Source organism: Loxodonta africana, chromosome 11, assembly GCF_030014295.1.
Source record: "Loxodonta africana isolate mLoxAfr1 chromosome 11, mLoxAfr1.hap2, whole genome shotgun sequence".
NCBI lineage: Eukaryota > Metazoa > Chordata > Mammalia > Proboscidea > Elephantidae > Loxodonta > Loxodonta africana.
Window position 1 is genome coordinate 25175452 of NC_087352.1, and position 21589 is coordinate 25197040.

Sequence of the window (21589 nt, forward strand, 5' to 3'; positions counted from 1 at the left end):
CAGTGAAAACCCTGTGGATCACAATGGTCTGATCCACCACTGATCATGGAGATGAAGCAGGACCAGGCAACGTTTAGTTCTGTTGTGCATGGGGTCGCTGTGAGTTGGGACCAACTGGGTGGCAGCTACAAGTGAAAGCAAAATGCTTAGCACTGTGCCTGGCCCTTGTTGTTAGGTGCTCTCCAGTCTGTTTCAACTCACGATGACACGGAAACCCTATGGAGCACAGTTCTACTCTGACACATGGGGACGGCATGCACTGGAATTACCTAAATGCAACTGGTTTGGTTTTTAATAATCCAATGAGGCAAGTAGCATTGCTATCTTCATTATCCAGATCAGGAAATTGAGGCTTTAAGGCCATGGATTTGAACACAGATGGCCTGGCCCCAGTCCAGGCTCCTGCACAGTAAGTACTCTGTGATAATATTGACTGTAAGTCCTACCAGCACTCGGTACTCATCTCTTGCACCATCACCATTTCTGGAGAGCTTCACCAGCCAGGTACTTCACCATGTGCTGGGGATGGAGTCCCTGGGTGATGCAGTTTATGCCCTTGGCTGCTAACAAAAAGGTTGGAGGTTTGAGTCTACCCAGAGGCTCCTCTGAAGAAGGGTCTGGCAGTCTACTTGCAAAAGATCACAGCCATTGAAAACCCTGTGGAGCACAGTTCTACAATGACACACGTGGGGTTGCCATGAGTCGGAATCAACTCTATGGCAACTGGTTAATGGTGATGAAAGGGAATAAAATAATAAATGAACAGGAAATGAGCTTTGCACAGACCAATAACGATAACGAGCCTTGAACGGATGTGATGAGGTCAAACCTCTGCATCTGAAGACAATAATAAGCAAAACCAACAGTTGTCCCATCCCCCACCCCAAGTCCACCATGATGAAGTTAGGTGACACTAGAGTTATTCTAACACTCACAGGCCACCCTATCTATCAGCCCCTTTCATATCTATGATCCCTTCGATTTATCAACAGCACAAACCAGGAAATCTGGATTGTGGTTTTGGAGGCTGGAACTTGACTTTCTCCTTTCTTCAGTGGAAGAAAGATGAGATTGTTGCCTGTAACATTACAGAAACCTGCTAATGGTTTTGGTTTTCCATCTGCTTCCTCTCCTGTGGGTTTCTGGTGCAGGGTGCTCTGTCTGGGTTCAGCGGAGGTAAAATGATTATACTTAATCTCCCCTCGTGCTGTTGTTCCCCCATCACCCCTCACTTTGCCTCCAGTTAAGGGCACCAGCCGTGGGGTCAAATAGACTGGGTTCCCACTTGTAAAAAATAATCAAAACCCAAAATCATAAGGTTTATTCTGAGCAATTATTCTATTTGCACATAGGGAGACCATTCTGATTCCAAAAAAAAGCAAATGGCTCCAGGTAGGCTAGTTACAATGAAGGGGAGGAAGAAGAATAGAAGATCAACCACTGGCTAATCTTATCGTGATCGATTGCACTCTGCCTTTTCCCTTTTGGATCCCTGGTGGCGCAGTGGTTGAGGGCTTGGCAGTTTGAATCCACCAGCCGCTCCTTGGAAACCCTATGGGGAGGTTCTACCTTGTCCTATGACATCTCTATGAGTTGGAATCAACTCAATGGCAACGTTTTTTGCTTTGTTTTCCTCCTTTTATTAGGATCAGTTTATGAGGTTACTAGGTGGCTCTGGTCCTGGCTGCTAAAAAATTTGGCCTTCCACCCACCTGCAACCATGAGACCTTTAAATTACTTTTATTGTGCTCTAAGTGAAAGTTTACAAATCGTCAGTCTCTCACATGAAAACTTATATACACCTTGCTACATATTCCCAGTTACTCTCCCCTAAAAAAAAAAATTTTTTTTTTTTTTTTAGTGAGACAGCCTGCTCTCTCTCTCCACTCTCTTTTCGTGCATGAGACCTTTTGAGATTTAAATTAGGAAAGCCTAGAGTCTTTTTCATTAGATCAGGAGGTAATGTTTTTGTTTCAATGACTGGTCTTTTCTAGCAAGAAAATAGATTTACATTGCTATAGAGCAGCTTCTGGCAGAAACAAAATCAATGTTTTTGGAGTTTGGGTCAGGCTTTTTAGGTTAATATTTGGTTTTGTGAATAAGAAAAACCTTAAACCTTAACTGTTACTACTGTTACTACTTTCTTTTGTCAGCACACCCCAATTCTGCTTTTTATCTGCCCTGTGAAGAGGTGAAAGACAGGAGCCTTCTGGCCCAAGCTCCAGCGCTCATGTGGTGATGGCTAACTGGTCTCCTGTGTGGAATCAAATTTGTGCTAAAATGGATATTTTAATTTTATTTCAAGAGGCCTTTTTTTTTTTTTAATCCTCAAAGTTCCTAACCCAAAATTAATTAATCCACCAGCATTTTTTTTTTTTTCTCACCTTTCCTGGGATAAAATCGCCACAAAACTATGGGAAAGCAAAAAGAAAGGTTTTATTCAGTGTATTTTCTTAGAGGCAAAAGTGCGAAACAGAGAAGCATGCTGCCAGAGCCATGTCTCTCGGAGTCCAAGGGATGTTACAGAGTCATCAGCATATATTACATTACAAATGACAAATGGGTAAAATCACTGCAAGCTTCACCTTTTCACAGATTGGCTGGAAACTGCAAACTCACTGTGATTCCACACCCTGAACTGTCCTCCCCAACAATTGATCATTGGTACTGGCCCCAGCAACGACAGCCAGGACGGTCTTCATTGGTCCAACAGATCTTACTATTTACTAAATATTTTTAACTATAGGGTCGCTATGAGTCGGAATCAACTGGAGGGCAAAGGGTAAAAAAAAAAAAAATAAAGGAATAGAAAAAGAAGTGGAGCCCCGGTGGTGAAGTGGTTAAGAGCTCAGGCTGCTAATCAAAAGGTTAGCAGTTCAAATTTACCAGCCACTCCTTGGAAATCCTATGGGGTAGTTCTACTCCTGTAGGGTCACTACTAGTCAGAATCGACTCTACAAGTACCATGCTGCACCCCTACCAACACCCTGTAAATGCTTCTGCTAAGATCTTATTGCCTTTGGGTGAACTTCATCATGTTTGGCCTTTCTCACCTTGCTACCCCCAACGCCTTCCACCCTTTCTTTTTTTGTAATTTTTTAAATTGTGCTTTATGTGAAAATTCACAGCTCAAGTTTTTTTTATTGTGCTTTATGTGAAAATTCACAGCTTAAGTTAGTTTCTCATGCAAAAATTTACATACATATTGTTATGTGACCCTAGTTGCTATCCCAGTAACATGGCAGCACACTCCTCCTTCCCACCCTTGATTTCCTGTGTCCATTCAACTCCTATCCGTTCCTGCCTTCTCATCTCGCCTCCGGACAGCAGCTGCCCATTCAGTTTCATGTAGAAGCACACTCTTCATGACTACCATTTTATGTTTTATAGTCCAGTCTAATCTCTGGAGAGTTGGCTTTGGGAATGGTTTTAGTTCTGTGTTAACAGAGAGTCCGGGGCCGTGTCTTCTGGGGTTCCTCCAGTCTCAGACCCTTAAGTCTGGTCTTTTTACAAGAATTTCAGTTCTGCACCCCACTTTTCTCTTGCTCTGTCAGGGACTCTCTGTTGTGTTCCCTGTCAGGGCGGTTTGGTGGTAGCCAGCCACCACCTAGTTCTGGTCTCAGGCTGATGGAGTCTCTGGTTTATGTGGCCCCTTTTGTCTCTTAGGCTAATATTTACCTTGTGTCTTTGGTGTTCTTCATTCTCCTTTGCTCAGGCTTCCACCCTTTCTTGGAAGTAATCTTTACGGAGCCAGATGGACAGGCCTTTTTCCCATGGTGCCACTGAGTGGATTTGAGCCACCAACGTTTAGGTTAGCAGTTGAGCTCAAGCCATTTGCACCACTCACTGGAATTCTTCTTCCCCACAGTCTACACAAAGAACACATCTTTGCTGATAGTAGATTTTCAACAAAAAGATATCATTCAACAAAAAGATACGCTGAGTAAAATAAGTCACAAATACTGTATGATCCCAATTATATCAACTCTCTAGAATAGGTAAGAGTATAGAGACCAAAGTTTCTTAGTGTTTACAGAGGGTGGATGGGATGGAGGGAGAAAGGACGACACAACCCTTAGGGGACACCGAGCTTCTGTTACGGGAGATGGAAAACTTTGGGAATGGTGCATGGTGATGGTTGAACAACATGGTGAACATATTTAACGTCACTGAACTGTACATGTGAAGAAGGTTGAAATGGCCAATGTTTCGTTACCCATATATTTACCACAATAAAAAACAAAACAAAACAGAGAATACAGATAAAGTCAAAACAATATATAGAATTTAAAAAAACAAAAAAGAGTTCATAATGTATAATTTCACTTGTATAAAATACATAAGAATTGAAAATGATCTATGCTGTTAAATATCAGAATAGTGGTTACCCTTGAGAGTAGTGACTGGGATGGAATACAAGGAGGCAAATTTAATGTACCTTTAATATTTTATTAATGTACATGTAATATTTAATGTATTTAAATATGACCAGAATTTTTTTTTTAGATTGAGAGAAGGTGGATATGTTAGTGTTATAATATTTGCCCTTATGTTGTCAAGGTGGAAGTTAAAGATATTAAATACCTTGATACTGTGATCAGTTTTTAAAAGTATGCTGTAATTTCTAGGTTAAAATCTAAGAAAACATTAATATTCAAGCTCCACAGAAAAGGGTAAAATGTAAAATTACTTAAAAAATAATCCAGAAGAAGATAGGAAAAAATAATAAAATGGAGCAGGTATCAGGAAGAGCCCAAAAACAAATTGACAAATCCAATCCCAAATATATCTGTTATAACATTAAACATAAATATACGAATTGATCTTGTCAAAGTCAAATATCGCTTGACTATATTCAACTGGATATATTTTTCAAGCAATACAATACAGCTAAAATAGAAAGGTGAAAGTGGAAAAATGACAAATGCATCCTATGTAATTTTAACCAACTGATCAGCTAGCATGGTGATATAGATGTCAGAGAAAATCAACTCTAGGGTTAAAGTAGTTTATCATTGTTGGAATTAGTATTATTTTTACATTTCATACTGGGAAATTTTCCAGTGTTATTGCTTGATGAATTAGAAACCTAATCTGGCCGAAGTGCATATATACCCCCCACACTTATATATATCCAAATACACGCGTGTGTGTGTGTATGTACACCACCGCTCTTGTAATATGATTGCTTCATATGTGCTTGGATTCTGTGTGAGGAATAAACAAACAACTGAACCTTGTACGAAAACATGATTAGATATTTCTGATAAGATGAGGGGATTTTGTCTTCCTTATCTAGGCAAAGCAGAGCCTGGAGACACTGGAGTCCCGGCTCATGAGAACAAAGGGGCTGACAGTTGGGAAACACACAGCAATTAGTGTAGAGATGTTCACCAGCTACCAACTGGGTCATTAGAAACAGCCACAAAAATGCTCAAGGTGGGGGAGAGTGTGTAAAAAGATAAGAAAGTTCTTACCAGGACAAGGATGGTTTGGGTGACTCTGGTCTCAGGGGAGGATCTGGCAGAGATGTTGTTCCCATGAATGTGTTGGACCTGCTGCTTGTGTCTGTACAGGATGAAAACCGTGGAGCTGCTGGCCCAGATCATGAGCCCCAAAGACACAACATCAGGGAATGATAACACTGCATGCAGTGAGCCTGTGGTTTTGTAATGATGAACAAAAGTAATACTAAAAAGTCTTCTTTGTGATGTTCTTATAGCTCCAATTGCTAGTCACATACGTAGGAAAAATGATATTAAACAGCATGTACAGGATCCAGCACAGGAAGATGGAGAAGCCGATGTACACCTGGAGTTCCTGGGGCTGATGGTGGTGACTTGGAAGATGCTTAAGAGGCTGGTGCTGCTAATGGACACTCCCTTGCCCACTCTGTGAATATAGAAAACAAATTTGCATCCAAAATAATTGAGGAAATTTTTCCACGCAAAAGCTGCGATAATCTCTGGGATTCCTCTAGAGATAATGAAAAACGATTTGGCTACAGTCAGGTGCCTGAGAATCAAGTCTGTGGACCTTAACTTGCATTTAGTGAAGTAAATAATGATATAATGGTAAAAAAGACAGAAATTCCCCAGGGTTCCAACTGTAGCCTGTAGTAAGATCATTGTCAAATCCCTGGTAGCCATTCTTTCAGTTTCCAGTGACTGATATTTGTCTTCAGAGCCAGAAGGTCCTGCACGGGAAGGGGAGACATGGGCCACATGGATCACGTTAGCCGAAATCCACTGTTCTCCGCCTACCACTAATTCCCAATTAGAAATGTTGACTTACAGTTTTTCTTTCATCAAGAGTTGGATGTATAACCTTTAAAGAGCACTTGGAACGTATGCTATGAAGATCATACACATGGTAACTTCATTCTTCTTCACTAACCTATGAGACAGGCACTACTATAATTTTCATAATAAAGAAAAGGAGAATATAGGCACACAGAGGTTAAGTGATTTGTCTAAATTTAGGGGCAGAGTGGGACTTGAACCTGGCTGAGCTGGATGCAAAGACAATGCACTTAGCCACCACGCTCTTCTAACCAAGTATGGAAAATGGTGTGGAGGCAGAGGTATCTTACCTCCTCTAACCTCATGAAGGGGGAGATTCACCATCAGCATCAGCCCAAGGCTGATTCCTATGAGGTATAGGTCAGAAATACCTCCTCTCTGCAACCTTTTTACCAATTTTGACACCCGCTGTCCACCTCCCCCCGCCCCCATTGCACTCTCTACTTCTCTGCTGGGTTTGATGATTCTTTGCAGTGGCCACACAGAACTCACAGACCATACTCACAGTTATGGGACTTACTAGGGAAGTAACAGGCTACAACTTGGAATCAGGATCAGTAAGGATGTAGGCAAACTCTCCCTTCTTCAGTGCAGGCCTGTCCTCTCAACTCCTTTTGACCGTGCAGGGCTTTTCCCAGCTCCCTCAGGACATTCTCCTCTTGGCCCCTCAGGACAGGCTCCTCTCGGCCCTCAGACCTTAGCCTGGCCCCTGCCCTTCTTGGGCAAGTGTTACAAAGCTCTTTCACTTATTGGCAGAGGCACCCCACTCTGCCAGCTAGCATTCTGCTTGAAGGCACTGGGCTCTCTTGCTCTGTGGATTGGCATGCAACCTGTAGCCTCTTTGCTCAGTGGGTCAGGAAGCCCCTGCAGCCATCTTGCGTTGTCCTCTTGGCTCTGTTGCTGCCATTTCTCTGCCATGCTTGTCACTGCTTGTCGATGTCTCCAGTGTTACAGCTCTCTCTGTCTCCTGGGTCTAGGGGGTCCTCAGAGCAAGGACTCTGAGTCCAAAAGATGCACTCTGCCCCTTCCTCATCCTGGGTGGTAATTAGACCCCCTCAGCCTCTGGAATTGGCTCCCTTTAAACCTAGCAGGATGACAAAACTGCCCAATCTCTACAAGGGGTCATTACACATTATTTACATTAGCCACTCTTACAAGGGTTCCATGCACCTTATTTACATTAGTAGCAGGCTGTCCAATTCCCTTGGTGGTCCACACACACCTTATTTGCATAGTCCCACCCACTCATTGTGGGAGTTAACAAGACGATGGTGAGACAGGCCATAAAAAAGCAATTCATCACACAGTACCAAGCTAGTTAACTGTATTCTTCCAATAATCCAGTTCTGTACTTAGTTTTGCATTGACACCTTGTCATTTTAACTTACGTTATTGATATTTTATAATGTTGGTTGTAACAAGTTTCCATTGATGTGTAATAATTTATTCCATAGGCCAATATCAATTATGAATAAAGCTTTAAAGGTTTTAATGAGAAACAGATTTACTGATTGTAGTAGAATACTACAGGCAACTGCCTCATGAGCAGGTTGGCTTTAATGAATCCAAGATTGGCTCAATATTAGGCTAGCAACAGAATGACACATTTGCTTCTATGCCAGGAACAAAATACAATGCCACCTATCACAGGAATTATTGAACAATCTCATATTGTGCCCTAAACTATGGGGCATGAAACTCTAATAAGTGATAAAATAGTGGAGAGTAGAAAGTAAACCACTGCTAATCTCATTTTATGTACTCATCAACTAATTCATACATAAGTAAAAGTATTAGCAGTGAGGTGAGATTTGTGAAAGATACTGAGCATTGGCCCATTTGGCAACTGATATTGTTAAGGTTGTGTGTTAACTTGGCTGGGCCATGATTCTCAGTGGTTTGGCTGTTATGTAGTTTGGCAGTTACGTAATGATGTAATCACCTCCATGATGAGATCATATATAATGTAATCACTTCCATGTTGCGAACTGCTGAGAGCAGCCAGTCAGTTGAAAGGGAGTTTCCTTGGGTCTGTGGCCTGCATCCAATATAGGTGGACATTCTGGCAAAGCTCTCTGGCTTTTGCTTACTCTGGATCCTGCAACTGGTTCCTGTTCACCTGACATCTAGTCTAGTTCTTGGGACTTGAGTTAGCAGCTTACCTGCTAATCTTGGGATTCATCAACCTCCACTGCTTGTGAGCCAGAGGCCTGCTGTTTGATCTGATAGTCTTGGGTTTGCCAGCCCCTGCTGTTATTTGAGTCAGGAGACACCTCCAGTCTGACCCATGGACTTGGAACTTTCTAACCTCTACAACTGCATGAACCATTTCCTTGATATAAATCTCTCTCTATATATATTTATACCCTTTACTGGTTTTTCTTCTCTAGAAAACCAGCCTAAGACATTTGGTACCAACAGTGGTTCTAGAGAAACAAAATTGTAAGGATGAGTTTTCTAAATTGATTCTCAGGTTTGGTTAGTCTTAAAGATGTTGGTGACTCTGCTTCCAGTAGTAAAGAGGGCATTGCTAATCCATGGTATGAGATTGCAATAAAAATACACAAAATGTTACCACAAGTAGATCAGATATTGGTGAAAGGCGAGGCTCTGGGTGATCACATGTTTGATACCTTTGTACAATATTGTCATAATAAGAAGTATAAGGAAACTTGTTCATTGGTCCTACTTTTACTAGACAAAGTGGTGATAGAAACAAGCTCAGGGCTTCAGAGTCCAGCTCAAGTGCTGCATAAATGACCTCAAATTTTTACTTGTGCCTTGAAAGAAAGACTTATTTCTTGTAGTAACAGAGCCTATATTGCTGGAAAAAAACAAAAACCCAGTCTTATTTTAAGAGCGGCTGAATTACAATGGTAATTGAATTCCCAACCTTGAATGGTGTCTGATGTTAAAGTGAGGGCATTGGTTGGGAAGAAATGGGATCCTGAAACTTGAGGTGGGTACATAGGGGCAGATAATCAGCAAGCTGGGGACACTGAGCCCTTAAATTCCATTGAATCACTCCTGCCAACAGAACCAGCCCTCTTACTCCCATCTGAAGAAATTATCTATCTTTGTCTGCTAAGCCACTCTCTCCAGTAAAACCATTAGCTCCTCCACTTCCATTTGATGAGATTAACCCAGCTGTGTCAGAAGAGCCTTTGTCTGAGCTATCCTCTGGGGAGGCATCTGAGTCATTGTCTGGGGCATCGCCTGAGGCAGATGCCTTACAAGATGTTGCTGAATGTTCTCAGAACACATCCTCACCACCCATTTTTGCTTCTAGACCTATAATTAGACTTAAGTCCCAGTGAGCCTCAAAATGTGAAGTACAAAGCATGACCTAGAAGGAGGTACGCTACACTCCAAAAGAACTGCTTGACTTTTCTAATATGTACAAACAGAAACCTGAGGAATATGTGTGTGAATTAAGGGTGTGGGATAATGGTGTAAGGAACATAAAGTTGGATCAGCCTGAGTTTATTGATATGGGTCCGCTAAGCACAGATTTTTCATTCAACGTTTCAGCTCGAGAGGTTAGGAAAGGGTCTAATAGTTTATTTGGTTGGTTTGCTGAAGCAGGGCTTACACAGTGGAATACACTAAACCAAGCAGAATTACCAGACCTGCCTTGGTATACTGGAGAAATAGGAATTCAAAGGCTTAGGGAAATTGTCATGTTAGAGTGGAATTATCAGGTCAGACCCTCAGACCCACACATGGAGTGCCCAGAGGACACACATTTTACCATAACTGTGAGGAAAGAATTTGTGAAGGGAGCCCCAGCATTCTTGAAGACCACTGTGGTTTCTATTTTATGAAAGTCAGATTTGACAGTGGGAACTATCCTAACTGAGTTAAGACACCTAACTATAATGGGGCTGATTGGACTCCATGGTGGTAGGGGCCAAGTGGTTGCACTCAATCAACAAAGACAAGGTGAATGTGGCTACTATAGTGGACAGCAGTCAAAGCAGTATTCAGAATAGTCTGACTCATATGGACCTATGGCATTGGCTCCTTAGTTATGTTGTCCCTAGGAGTGAAATAGATCAGAAATCTACTAAATATTTAATTGATCTGTACAAGCAGAAGAATTCTAGTTCAAGTGAACAGCAGTCTAGCTCGAATTGCCAGAATAGAGAGTCATGACCCCTAATCAAATCCCAGACTTGAGCCAGTTTATAGACCCACAACCCCTTGAATGACAGGGAAGCTGGTTCCTTTGAGGAAGGAACCCACTACACTGCCAAAAATTTATACTGTTAATCTTTCTCTCAGCCTTCCCCAAAGGGATCTATGGCCTTTTATGACAGTGACTGTTCATTGGGGAAATGGAAATAATCAGACTTTTCAAGGATTACTAGATACTGGCTCTGCGCTGACTCTAATTCTTGGAGACCCGAAACATCACAGTGGCCCATCAGTCAGAGTGGGGGCATATGCAGGTCAGATTATTAATGGAGTCTTAGCTCAGTTTCAGCTCACAGTGAGTCCAATGGGTCCCCAAACTCATCCTGTAGTGATTTCCCCAGTTCCAGAAGGACAATTAAAATAGATACATTCAGCAACTGGAAGAACCCCCACAGTGGATCTCTGACAAGTGCAGCAAGGGCTATTATGGTAGGAAAAGCCAAGTGGAAGCCATTAGAACTGCCCCTACCTAGGGAAATAGTAAACCAAAAGCAACACTGCATTCCTGGAGGGATTGCAGGGATTACTGCCACCATCAAGGACTTGAAGGATGCAGGAGTGGTGATTCCCACCACATCCCCATTCAACTCATCTATTTGTCCTGTGCAAAAAACAGAGGAATCTTGGAGAGTGACGGTGGACTATCCAAAACTTAACCAGGTGGTGGCTCCAATTGCAGGGGCTGTTCCAGATGTGTTTTCATTGCTTGAGCAAATTAACGCATCTCCTTGTATCTAGTATGCAGCTATTGATCTGGCTAATGCTTTTCTCTCCATACTTGTTTTGAAGGACTACCAGAAGCATTTGCCTTCAGCTGGCAAGGCCAGCAATACACCGTCACTGTCCTGCTTCTAAGCTATATGAACTCTCAACCCTATGTTAAATTTAGTCAGCAGGTAAAGAGTTTACTGTTTGCAGCCCAATATTAGATGCTACGAGAAGGAGAACTTCATATGAAGTTATTCTTCTAGCCAATAAATGTTGAGTTAGGGAGGAATTTAAAATAGCAGCCATCACATGGGGAAACAAACACATCTAAAATTTTCCCAAGTACAACATTACTAGTGACTTCCACCAACAGGGAAGTCGTGGCAAGTATCCTCTGGTTATTGGATCTAACTGTAAGCTATAGTATCCTGTGGGTTGCTACTGCTCCTCACATGTCTGGGTGAGGGCCTCCAAATAATTTCCAGCTGTTTCTAAGGTATATAAGGAAAAATTTAATTTATAATTGGGAAATCTTAAAGCTGAGGTAGTGAGAACAGACTCCTTTTACTTAGAGGCAGTGTGAATACCCTTCTCAGACAACTGAAATGGGTCAGGGGTAGGCCCCTTTAAAAACTGATATCAAGGCTAAGCTATCAGGGACAAATTAAGGATCCAGGCACAATAGTAGTTGTTGTTAGGTGCCGTTGAGTTGGTTCTGACTCATAGCAACTCTACGTACCACAGAACGAAACACTGCCCGGTCCTGTGCCATGTTCACAATTGTTGTTATGCTTGAGCCCACAACAGTAGTTACAAAACCCTAAAAACTCTCTCAGCTGTTTCTTTGCTAAAATCATGTCCTTTTTCTTTGGGTTTATGGAAACTCCATGTGCTGAGGTACTGTCCTAGATATTTTGCTAGCAGTAAAACCAATTGTAGTTTTTCTTTGGACACCTTATGCCCTCTAGTGGTCAAATTCTGTAATAGCAAAACCCTATCTTGTAAACAGATAATGATAGGGAACAGACTAACAGGTCATCCATGTACTGTGGGAAAATTTGAAAAGACTGTAAATCAGCATGCAAAGCCTGTGAAAAATAACTGGGACTTTCAGTATACCCTTGAGGTAAAACTGCCCAGGTATATTTTTCATCATCCTGCATAAAGGCAAATAGAAATTGGCTTTCTGAATGAACCGGAATACTGAAAAAAGCACTACATAAATTTATTACAGTAAAATGAGTAGTTTCAATGGGAACATTTGATAAAAGTAGATGGGGATTGGGTACCAGAAGAAATCACAGAATAATAATGTGGTTGATGGTGCGTAAATCATGTATAAAATGCCATCCTTGGTTCCCAGATTTTTTTCCACAGGGAAAACAGGGGTATTGAACAGACTAGTGCAGGGGATAATGAGTCCTTTCTTCACAAAATCTCAGATTATTGGGGCTAATCCTTTTGGGCCTCCTTCTTTTGGGGATATTGTAAAACCCAAGGCAAAGGTTTGGAATGATCTATTTGGATTTTAATAGGTTCCGCTGACACAACGCTGCCAATGCCTGTGAATGAGCTGGCCTGTAGACTTTCCAGCACTTTAGAAAGACAACCTAAAGGAGGCATAGCTTTTTGAGACTTAGAAACTTGTAAGGGGAAAGTAGGCACCTGAAGGTGGCACAAGGGTCAGTAAATTTGATATCACACTTTCATTTAGTTAAAAAGTCTCTGCTCAACAAATTAACAGGGGTATCTGAGCTCAGAAGGAAGGGGTGTATGTATTCTATGGGTCTTAAGGAAACGGGGACAGGTTGGGAATGTACTAAATCTGTTCTTTATTAGGAACCCACCCCCCAAGCTTAGAGGTTTTACTACTCTAGGGTAGAAGCTTGTGTAAGCATGTGGGGTTAATAGGCGAAAGAGTCGCTCCCATATCCACAAGGAATTTTCAGGCTTTGACGTTAATTCTAATACTAGTTTCTCCTTCTGCATCTAGGGTGACCGTTGGAAAAGCCTCTATTTTGTCCCTGGAGCCCCTTCATTTGAACTTGAGGGTGTCATCATTAAGGTTTTATGTCAACTTGATGGGCCGTGATTCTCAGTGGTTTGGCAGTTATGATGTAGTTTGGCAGTTGTATAATGATGTCACCTTGAAAACTAAGGTGTGCCTGACTCAAGCCATGGTATTTTCTTTCTTTCTTTCTTTTTTAATAATTTTTATTGTGCTTTAAGTGAAAGTTTACAAATCAAGTCAGTCTCTCACACAAAAACCCATATACACCTTGCTACACACTCCCCATTACCCTCCCCTCAAGGAGACAGCCTTCCTTCTCCTTCCACTCTTTCTTTTCGTGTCCATTTCACCAGCTTCTAACCCCCTCAACCTTCTCATCTCCCCTCTAGGCAGGAGATGCCAACATAGTCTCAAGTGTCCAACTGATCCAAGAAGCTCACTCCTCACCAGCATCCCTCTCCATCCCATTGTCCAGTCCAATCCATGTCTGAAGAGTTGGCTTTGGGAATGGTTCCTGACCTGGGCCAACAGAAGGTCTGGGGGCCATGACCACCACGGTCCCTCTAGCCTCAGTCAGACCATTAAGTCTGGTCTTATGAGAATTTGGGGTCTGCATCCCACTGCTCTCCTGCTCACTCAGGGGTTCTCTGCTGTGTTCCCTGTCAGGGCAGTCATCGGTTGTAGCCAGGCACCATCTAGTTTTTCTGGTGTCAGGATGATGTAGTCGCTGGTTCATGTGGCCCTTTCTGTCTCTTGGGCTCATAATTACCTTGTGTCCTTGGTGTTCTTCATTCTCCTTTGATCCAGGTGGGTTGAGACCAATTGATGCATCTTAGATGGCTGCTTGCTAGCGTTTAAGACCCCAGACGCCACTCTTCAAAGTGGGATGCAGAATGTTTTCTTAATAGATTTTATTATGCCAATTGACTTAGATGTCCCCTGAAACTATGGTCCCCAGACCCCTGCCCCTGCTACGCTGGCCTTCGAAGCATTCAGTTTATTCAGGAAACTTCTTTGCTTTTGGTATAGTCCAATTGTGCTGACCTCCCCTGTATTGTGTGTTGTCTTTCCCTTCACCTAAAGTAGCTCCTATCTACTATCTAATTAGTGAATGCCCCTCTCCCACCCCCTCCCTCCCCCGTCTCATAACCACAAAAGAATGTTTTCTTCTCTGTTTAAACTATTTCTCAAGTTCGTATAATAGTGGCCTTATACAGTATTTGTCCTTTTGCAACTGACTAATTTCACTCAGCATACTGCCTTCCAGGTTCCTCCATGTTATGAAATGTTTCACAGATTCCTCACTTTTTTATTGATGCGTAATATTCCATTGTGTGAATATACCATAATTTATTTATCCATTCATCGTTGATGGGCACCTTGGTTGCTTCCATGTTTTTGCTATTGTAAACAGTGCTGCAATAAACACGGGTGTGCGTATATCTGTTCGTGTAAAGGCTCATTTCTCTAGGATATATTCCAAGGAGTGGGATTGCTGGATCCTATGGTAGTTCTTTTATGTTTTTATATAGTTTTTTTTTTATGGTAGTTCTATTTCTAGCTATTTAAGGAAGCGCCAAATCAATTTCCAAAGTGGTTGTACCATTTGACATTCCCACCAGCAGGGTATAAGTGTTCCAATCTCTCCACAGCCTCTCCAACATTTATTATTTTGTGTTTTTTGGATTAATGCCAGCCTTGCTGGAGTGAGAGGAAATGTCATTGTAGTTTTGATCTGCATTTCTCTATGGCTAATGACCGTGAACATTTCCTCATGTTTCTGTTAGCTACCTGAGTGTCTTCTTTAGTGAAGTGTCTATTCATATCTTTTGCCCATTTTTTAATTGGGTTATTTGCCTTTTTGTAGTTGAGTTTTTGCAGTATCACATAGATTTTAGAGATCAGGCGCTGATCAGAAATGTCATAGCTAAAAACTTTTTTCCCAGTCTGTAGGTAGTCTTTTTACTTTTTTGGTGAAGTCTTTGGATGAGCTAAGTGTTTGATTTTTAGGAGCTCCCAGTTATCTAGTTTTTCTTCTGCATTCTTAATAATGTTTTATATACTGTTTATGCCATGTATTAGGGCTCCTAATGTTGTCCCTATTTTTTCTTCCATGATCTTTATCGTTTTAGATTTTATATTTAGGTCTTTGATCCATTTTGAGTTAGCGTTTGTGCATGGAGTGAGGTATGGGTCTTGTTTCATTTTTTTTTGCAGATGGATATCCAGTTATGCCAGCACCGTTTGTTAAACAGACTGTCTTTTCCCCATTTAACTGTTTTGGGGCCTTCGTCAATTATCAACTGCTCATGTGCAGATGGATTTATGTCTGGATTCTTAATTCTGTTCCATTGGTCCATGTGTCTGTTGTACCAGTACCAGGCTGTTTTGACTACTGTGGCAGTATAATAGGTTCTAAAATCAGGGAGCGTGAGGCTTCTCTCTCTGTTCTTCTTTTTTAGTAATACTTTACTTATCCAGGGCCTCTTTGTTCAGAAATTTTTTTTTTTTTTAGTTAGTATATGGTTTTGTGCATTGGACAAATTTGCTGCAAAGGACTTCTTCAAGGTGTTGAAGAGCAAAGATGTCACCCTGAAGACTAAGGTGCGCCTGACCCAAGCCATGGTATTTTCAATCATATCATGTGCATGTGAAAGCTGGACAATGAATAAGCAAGACCAAAGAAGAGTTGATGCCTTTGAATTGCGGTGTTGGCAAAGAATATTGAATATACCATGGACTGCCAAAAGAACGAACAAATCTGTCTTGGAAGAAGTGCGGCCAGGATGCTCCTTAGAGGCAAGGATGACGAGACTTCATCTTACATACTTTGGACATGTTGTCAGGAGGGATCAGTTCCTGGAGAAGGACATTATGCTTGGCAGAGTACAGGGTCAGCGGGAAAGAGGGAGACCCTCAACGAGGTGGGTTGACACAGTGGCTGCAGCAATGAGCTCAAGCATAACAACGATTGTAAGAATGGCGCAGGACTGGGAAATGTTTCGTTCTGTTGTGCATAGGGTAGCTATGAGTCGGAACCGACTCGACAGCACCTAACAACAACATGGTTTTGTGGGTAAGAAGAACCTTAAAATCAAAGTGAGATGTCTGTTATTAATTTTTCTCTTCAACAAAGACAACAAATTCAAAAAGAAAACTAAACAAAAGAATACAAAAACTGAATTAGAGATACCTCATGCAACAATATTGGAAACTTAGTCCAAGAAATGTAAATAAACGTAATAAGGAAAAGAAATTAGCAAGATGCAGTAAGAATAAAAACTCATAAAAATGAATGCTGAAATATTAAGAAAAACACATTGTAGCTAAAAGGAAGGTGGGGCATATGGCACAATAGACAGAGAAGGAGAACAAATTAAAGAGTTGGAAAAGTGGTTGGAGAACTCTCCCAGAAGGAAGCAAGAAAGTATCAATAAATAAAAGCAAACATCAGATAACAGAATTCTTGAAAGAAGAGGGGGAAATAAAAACAATAAGAGGGAACATTTGAAGAAATAGTGAAGATAAGGTTCATAGGTTTAAAGGCAAAAGTAATGAGATGCTGGGCTCTTAAATGTCAAACCTACACCTAGACCTACATCTGGACCTAGTCCAAACCCAAAAACCAAACTTATTTCTGCCGAGTCAATTTTGGCTCACAGTGACCCTATAGGACAGAGTAGAATTGTCCCATAGGGTTTCCAAGTGGCACAATGGTTAACAGTGGTAACCACTGTGGTGGCACAGTGGTTAACAGCCTGGCTGCTAACCAAAAGGTTGACTGTTCAAATCTAGCAGTTGCTCCTTGGAAACCCTGTGGGGCAGATCTACTGTGTCCTATGGGGTCTGTATGAGTTGGATGGGTTTTTAATCTTTACTGAAGCAGGCTGCCACATACTTCTCCTTCAGAGCAGCTGGTGGGTTTGAACCACAGACCTTTTGATTAGCAGCCAAGTGCTTAACCACTTCACCACTACAGCTGCTTGAAACCTAGTCACAAGGGTGAATTTAAAAATATCTAAAACAAAGACATTTCTTCCTTTTGTCTTAGCTGCTCCACGTTCGGAAGCAAGTTTCAGAGTCTCCTCTGACATCCATTTGGTGTTTTCTTTCTTTTCAATGACGTCTTGCTTTCTTCATGTATGATGTCTTTGATGTCATTTCACAAACCTGTCTGGTCTTCAGTCACTAGTGTTCAACGCATCAAATCTACTCTTCAGATGGTCTCTAAATTCAGGAAGAAATGATGAAGTAAAACAACTGAACAGAAGATTTCAAAGGGTGGCTTGAGAAGACAAAGTAAAGTACTATAATGACGTGCAAAGAGCTGGAGATAGAAAACCAAAAGAAAAGAACATGCTTGGCATTTCTCCAGCTGAAAGCACTGAAGAAAAAATTCAGGCCTCAAGTTGCAATAGTAAAAGATTCTATGGGGAAAATATTAAATGATGCAGGAAGCATCGAAAGAAGATGGAAGGAATACACAAGAGTCATACCAAAAAGGATTAGTCGATGTCAAACCATTTCAAGAGGTGGCATATGATCAGGAACTGACAGTACTGAAGGAAGAAGTCCAAGCTGTTTTGAAGGCATTGGTGAAAAACAAGGCTCCAGGAAATGATGGAATATCAATTGAGATGTTTCAACAAACGGATGCAGCGCTGGAGGTGCTCACTCGACTATGCCAAGAAATATGGAAGACAGCTTCCTGGTCAACTGATTGGAAGAGATCCATATTTATGCCTATTCCCAAGAAAGGTGATCCAACCGAAGGTGGAAATTATAGAAGAATATCATTAATATCACAAGCAAGCAAAATTTTGCTGAAGATCATTCAAAAATGGTTGCTGTAGTATATCAACAGGGAACTGCCAGAAATTCAGTCTGGTTTCAGAAGAGGATGTGGAACCAGGGATATCATTGCTGATGTCATATGGATCCTGGCTGAAAGCAGAGAATACCAGAAGGATGTTTACCTGTATTTTATTAACTATGCAAAGGCATTTGACTGTGTGGATCATAACAAATTATGGAAAACATTGCGAAGAATGGGAATTCCAGAACACTTATCGTGCTCATGAGGAACCTTTACATAGATCAAGAAGCAGCTGTTTGGACAGAACGAGGGGATACTGATTGGTTTAAAGTCAGGAAAGGTGGGTTTCAGGGTTGTATCCTTTCACCATATCTATTCAATCTGTATGCTGAACAAATAGAAGCTGAACTATATGAAGAAGAACGGGGCATCAGGATTGGAGGAAGACTCATTAACAACCTGCGTTATGCAGATGACATAACCTTGCTTGCTGACAGTGAAAAAGACCTGAAACACTAATGAAGATCAAAGACCACAGCCTTCAGTATGGATTGCACCTCAACATAAAGAAAACAAAAATCCTCACAACTTCACCACTAAGCAACATCACGATAACTGGAGAAAAGATTGAAGTTGTCAAGGATTTCATTTTACTTGGACCCACAATCAACAGCCATGGAAGCAGCAGTCAAGAAATCAAAAGATGCATTGCATTGGGTAAATCTGCTGCAAAGGACCTCTTTATAGTGTTGAAAAGCAAAGATGTCCCTGAAGACTAAGATGCGCCTGACCCAAGCCATGGTATTTTCAATTGCATCATATGCATGTGAAAGCTGGGCAGTGAATAAGGAAGACTGAAGAAGAATTGACGCCTTTGAATTGTGGTGTTGGCGAAGAACATTGAATATACCACGAACTGCCAAAAGAACAAACAAATCTGTCTTGGAAAAAGTACAACCAGAATCTCCCTAGAAGCAAGGATGGCATGACTGCATCTTACATACTTTGGACATGTTGTCAGGAGGGATCAGTCCCTGGAGAAGGACTTCATGCTTGGTGAAGTAGAGTCAGCGGGAAAGAGGAAGACCCTCAAAGAGGTGGATTGACACAGTTGCTGCAACAGTGAGCTCAAACATAACAACAGTTGTTATGTGCAGGACTGGGCAGTGTTTCATTCTGTTGTGCACAGGGTTGGTATGCGTCGGAATTGACTTGATGGCACCTAGCAACAACAACAAAACAAAGACAAAATAAAAAATACTCCACACAGAAAGAGCAGATCATTTTTCCAGGAACGCTAAGCCTTTCAGTGGCAAAGGATCTTCAACCGATCATGCGGATGGTGAAATACGGGTAGCGTTTCATCCTATTGCGCATGGGGTTGTCCTGAGTCAGGGGCTGACTGAAAGACAGCTAACAACAACAATTCACAGGGGTTTTAGTTGCTTTCCCAAAGCCAACAAGGGAGTCCTAGGTAGAAAAAGAGCAACTTATTAACACTGGCGACCAAAGTTTATCTCTGCTTTCATCCACTCATAGTATGGATGGTTTAAACAATTTTCATGCAAATTGAATTGTCACTGTCCTGGGGACATCCTTCAAGGGGCTTCCCATTGCAGTCAGAAAGTTCTTCAATACTTAACAGTCTAAGCCAAAAAAGCCAAACAAATTGCCTTTGAGGCAACTCATGGCGACCCCATCTATGTTAGAGTAGAACTCTGCTCCATAGGCTATTCAGTGGCTGATTTTTTGGAAGCAGGTTACCAGGCCTTTCTTCCAAGAGACCTCTAGGTGGGTTCAAACTACCAAACTTTTGGTTAGTATTCAGGTGCTTAACCATTAGCAGCACCCCATTACCCCTTGCCATGGAGTTGATTCCGACTCATGGTGACCCTGTAGTAGAACTGGTCCATAGGGTTTCCAAGGTTGTAATCACAGCTTCTAACCAAAAGGTTGGCAATTCAAATCTGCCAGCCACTCCTTGGAAACCCTATGAGGGAGTTCTACTCTGTCCTATGGGGTGGTTATGAATTAGAATTGACTTGATGACAATGGGTCAACGGGTTTAATTTTTGTAGGAGCCGATGCCACATCTTTCTCCCTCGGAGTAGCTGGTGGGTTTGAACCACCAACCTTTTGGTTTGCAGCTGAGTGCTTGCTTAAACATTGCACCACCTGGACTCCTTTAGCACCACCCAGACTTATTTAACAGTCTACAAAAAAAAAAAAAAAAAAAAAAACCATTGCCATCCAGTCAACTCCAACTCATAGCGACCCTATGAGTTTTACCCTATAGGGTAAAACTGCCCACAGGGTTTCCAAGGCTGTAATCTTATGGGAGCAGACTGCCACATCTTTCTCCTGTGGGGCTGGTGCTGGGTTCAAACTGCCAACCTCTGGGTTAGCAGCCAAGTGTTTAACCACAGCACCACCAGGGCTCCTTTCAGTAAAGATTATCGGTAGTAGTATGAACTGCTATCGAGTCAATGCCAACTCAAAGCAGAGTAGACCTGCCCCATAAGGGTTTCCAAGGAGCAGCTGGTGGATTTGAACTGTCAACCTTTTTGTTAACAGCCAAGCTCTTAACCACTGTGCCACCAGGGCTCCTCAGTAAAGATTACAGCCTCGAAAACCCTGTGGGACAGTTCTACTCTGTCCAACAGAATCGCTATGAGTCAGAATCCACTCAATGACAATGGATGGATTCAAACACTTCTGGTCTGTGATACCAAATTCACTAGACCAAAGTACTTTAAAAAGTCAATTTTCTCTTGGTGATGTTTCAGTGGGAAATTTAATCAACACTGATCATTTAAGCCAATCATGGGCTGATGAGACAACAGGAAGTTTCTCCAGCTCTATACAAATAGAGACATTTCAGACAAAGGCAGGCTTGAGAGCCAATCTCAGATACGAGGACTTTGAAGGCAAGACAGGAAGGAGGTGAATTATGGTCGTGGGTCTCTAAGGGTATTTAGGAATTAGGATGGATAGAGGTTGGAACCCTGGTGGTGGAGTGGTGAAGAGCTTGGCTGCTAACCAAAAGGCTGGCATTTCAAATCCAGCTAGCTGCTCCTTGGGAACCCTAAGAGGCGGTTCTAATTTCTCCTATAGAGTCACTATGAGCCGGAACCGACTCGACACCTAAAAGCAACAGAGGTTGGTTTCAGAAAGAATTGGGTTTATAGCACAATGCATTAGCTCTGAGAATTTCTGGAAGCAATGGGTCTCTCTTTTGCTTCAAAAGTCTCATCTGTGAAATGGGTGCAATGTTCACATACTCATGGTATGGTTTATACTTTAAACCAGGTGTCATGGATTGAATTACGTGCCCCGCACCCCCACCCCGGCCCCAAAATGTGTGTATCAACTTGGTTAGGCCATGATTCCCAGTATTCTGTGGTTGTCCTCCATTGCGTGATTGTAATTTTATGTTAAAGAGGATTAGGGTGGGATTGTAACACCCTTACCAGGTCACATCCCTGATCCAATGTAAAGGGAGTTTCCCTGGGGTGTGGCCTGCACCAGCTTTTATCTTTCAAGAGATAAAAGAAA